At 39.4% G+C, this 3,821-nt stretch overlaps 1 long non-coding RNA gene across 1 annotated transcript; it reads right to left on the reverse strand.

Annotated features, from left to right (window-relative positions):
* Nucleotides 1–808: 808 nt before the first annotated feature.
* On the reverse strand, nt 809–3,602 carry LOC311084100. The gene is made up of 3 exons (XR_014606430.1): nt 3,516–3,602; nt 3,308–3,352; nt 809–1,140 (listed from the first exon to the last, which is right to left on the reverse strand). It is a non-coding gene; the product is annotated as an uncharacterized lncRNA (long non-coding RNA).
* Between the last annotated feature and the right edge of the window lie 219 nt (nt 3,603–3,821).

The following is a 3,821-nucleotide window of genomic DNA, read 5'->3' on the forward strand; positions in this document are numbered from 1 at the left end:
TGCGATCACGCAGAGGATTAAGTAAACTCAAATTCAATATTTCAACAAATCTCCCCCAGCCTGTTTACTGTAAGGAGTCAGAAGCACAGAGACTACTGTCCTGTCCTCGCTTCAGAAATCCGTCAGACGGCGGGAGTGGAAGGGGGATCGAGCGGGATTCTGTATTGCTGTCTCTTTTCAATCATGAGCCTTAGCATTTGTCAATCATCCTGGCTTGCTATTTGGGGAATGAAGCAGCGAGTAAGTGAGTAAACAAAAACAAATATTTTTCATAGATTCGATGAGCAAATCCACAATCCAGGGATGATCTGTCATGTTCTCTGAAGTCAAGTAGTCTTTTGCAGCAGCAAGCCGACGTTCTGTGAAAGTTTTCAGAAGAGAGCGGATTAATCACGTTTGACCTTTCTGTAGAAGGCTACACGTAAGGTGAATGTTACCATTAAATACAAAGCATTTGTTGCTGTTACTATGACATGAACATTTAATCACTGCTAACATTCATTATCAGTCCCCCGTGTTTTACACTTTGCTCATTCGTCAACAAGGTTTGACACTTATCATTTTACTGTCACTTTATGTGTCAGAGCTTTATATGTTTTCCAAGCAATGTTATTTCCTCTTCGTTCTTGTTATCGAACTTACCTTTTCTTAGATCTGCCAGTAAAGATAGAGCACTGTATTTGTAGACCATATTCATCCCCTCCGTGTGTTCAATTCCTGCAAGCAATACATTTCCAGTGTTTAGTAAAACATCACCAGTCATCACCAGTCATCAGTCATCTGTGTTCAAAAAGCCAACTCACTTTTAAGGTCTTTTTCGCCAATGTGTGCATATTTTATATGCAGGGTTTCTGGGTTGATCAGTATCAGTCTCTTGAGTACTGGGTATAAAAAACCAACATCCGAGCAGTGACTCACTGCAACCAAGATTTGTCTCATGATGAGGTTCACTGTCTCTTCAGTCAGGCGCCCTCCGTTTCTTCTGATGAACTCACTCCAGGTCACATAGGCAGGAAGATGTTCCATTATCAGGATGCTTTGGTCTTTCAAGAAGAAACGCTCATATAACCGTATGAAATGGTCACAAGTTGGAGCCTTTTGCATTTTCCGCAATGTAGTTCCCTCTTCAACAAACTCAGGCTGAAGAAAAGAGATTGACAAAACATTCGCTAATTTCAAATCTCCAAATTAAAGAGTGAGGGAAATGAAAGATGAAAGCATTAGCTATGTTTCCATCAGCCTGTTTTTATGCACTTTTTGAAGTCTCGCATCAGAAACGCGATGGAAACGGCAAATGAGAAAAAAATCCCTCAAGTCGCAAAAAAGTTCACACACTCGCTTGAGGAGGTTTTTGACTTGTGCGAAAAAGGATTAATGCGAATATTGGGAGATGGAAACGCATTTGCCAAATTAATTTGATTTATATTGAACTATTGAAAATAAAACCACTGTAAGCACATCACACTTAAAACAGACCACATTTATAGGGTTGTTAAAGGTCGTCCCTGCTTGATATGACAGTTTCACTTTACAAACTTCTACGTTCTGTCTTTAAGTTGACTGTTAATAAAACGCATTCAAATGCTACTTCGTTTGCTTGTGTTACTGCTCTTGTTTTCTGACCTGATATTAAACGGACAGTATGGCATTTTTCGCCACTAGGGGTCGCTAACCTATTTACAATAACAAAGGCGTAGATTGATGACGCAACATTTGCTAAGAATTATGGATCTTGTCGTCAACGTCAAGCCGACCGATCTAATAATGTTTATGGATGACTGAATACATCGATGCTTTTATCATGACTGTGATATGAAGCAGTTCGGGATTGCTGAGAGACAGCTATCAGCTCCACACGCGACGCGAGTCCCGCGGATATAAAAGGAATATGGACATTTCATTCTACCGAACTACACGCAGAATTACTACTCACAGGTCAGTTTATTAGACAAATTAAACTTGTGAGGTAACGCAGCGCTGTTTCACTTGGTCTAACATTACACTATCACACTAAACTGCATTTAAATGTGTTGAAATATATGTGTTAGTTTGTCTGTATGAGACTAGCAGTAAGCTAGATCAACATTAGAATAACATACAGATCATATTCTGACATTTTATCATTGTTGAACTATATAACATTGATTAGTTTTATGTAAATGTGCTCACCTGTTTAATAAAGTACATGTAGGAGCGGTCGAAGTCTCGGACGTGGAGCTCTCGTTTATATACTGTCTATGGGAGCTCTCGGCATCTCGAAAACACCGCGCTGATATTGATTCTCGTTTTAGTTCTCCTTTTTTATCCAAAGTCTGCTTGCCATGGTCCATAATGTTTGAACGAAACAACAACAGCGTGCAGATAGACATTGCGAACTACAAAGTTGTCCACGTCAGTCGCTTTGGTTACTATCAGACGGCTCTGGTTCATAGCTCTGGTTGCTATGGCAGTACGAGCGGAAACCAGGGACAACGAATTTCTCCTGGTTTGAAAGTTGTTGGAAACAGTCGGGATAATGTAAGTACACAACTAAATAAAATATATAACATAGATATAGTGATTTTTGCTATTTTTAAAGCAAAAAAGTTACATATTGTGCCTTTAAGGATGAAAACACATCAAAATAACATTAAGCGAGTGACTACTTGTCGTGTGGCTGAGCAGTGTAGCGAAAGGATAATCATATTATCCTTACTTGTATTAACATACAAAAATACAAAAAGAGAAAACAGCTCTCAGGCGGGAACTGACTCTCACCGTTCTCTTAAAGGTTGGATCAGCGATTTCAGGCCCAAACATAAATGATCACATTCATCTAATCTTTCCTAACTCCCTAGGATCTCAGAGCCTAGGCTGCCTACAGAGACGCGTTTTTTTGACGGCCTGCTTATGGGGCGGACAGCTAGCGGATCGTTAAGAAAGATTAGATGAATGTGATCATTTATGTTTGGGCCTGAAATCGCTGATACAACCTTTAAAGCAGTCGCTCATTGAGTCGAACGACTCACATCACTACTGTTTCGCTGACGATGTTTCATTCACTGTTGGTTACTAGGTTACCCAATACCACGTCGTCCGCTCAAACAACCTGATGGAAACCCACCAAATTCACATTTGTTTTATTTGAAAAAAACTCCACGTTTGGTTGGAAACCCAGCTACTGGGAAAACTTTACATGAAGTCTATAACAGATGCTTCTAGGCTTTGGTTGTGTAATTCAGTTATATCTCATACTATCTCCATACCGAATTTAACAAACCAATTCTTACTAGAGAATTTCATGAAGAATAAAGTCTTGTCAACTTACCGATGTTTCCCAAAGTCTGCACCTCTCAACAAATTTGATGTCAACCTAAAAAATAAAGACAATTTTGTGCACATGATCATCTACAGTCTTTACATTTTGTAAATACTTTTTGATCAAAACTGTCAACACTGATTTTTATGTCAAGACTCAAAGTTCACAGAAGGAAACAAGAGACGAAACGTTTGGTTATGGAGAAAGAGCAACATACTTTCTGGCCGTCCGATCTTCTAATTCCTTCATAGACACGATCATCATATCCCTGTTTCTTTCCCACTTTATAAAGAGACCGAAAGTGTTCATATAGAAGTGTTGGTTCAGGAAACATTAAGCTCACTGAAAAACAAACAGCAACAACGTGTTAACATACAGCATGAGACTGAACGCACCAGTGCAGAAACCTCTACTGTAAGTAAAAGTAGCATATATGTTCTCATTAGCGTAACCGGAGCAGCAGGGGGCTGTTGCTATACTGAATTGTCTCTAGAACTAAGGGTGTAGAAATCTCTGTTTACTC

Source organism: Abramis brama, assembly GCF_963993115.1.
Source record: "Abramis brama genome assembly, chromosome: 5".
NCBI classification, from domain to species: domain Eukaryota; kingdom Metazoa; phylum Chordata; class Actinopteri; order Cypriniformes; family Leuciscidae; genus Abramis; species Abramis brama.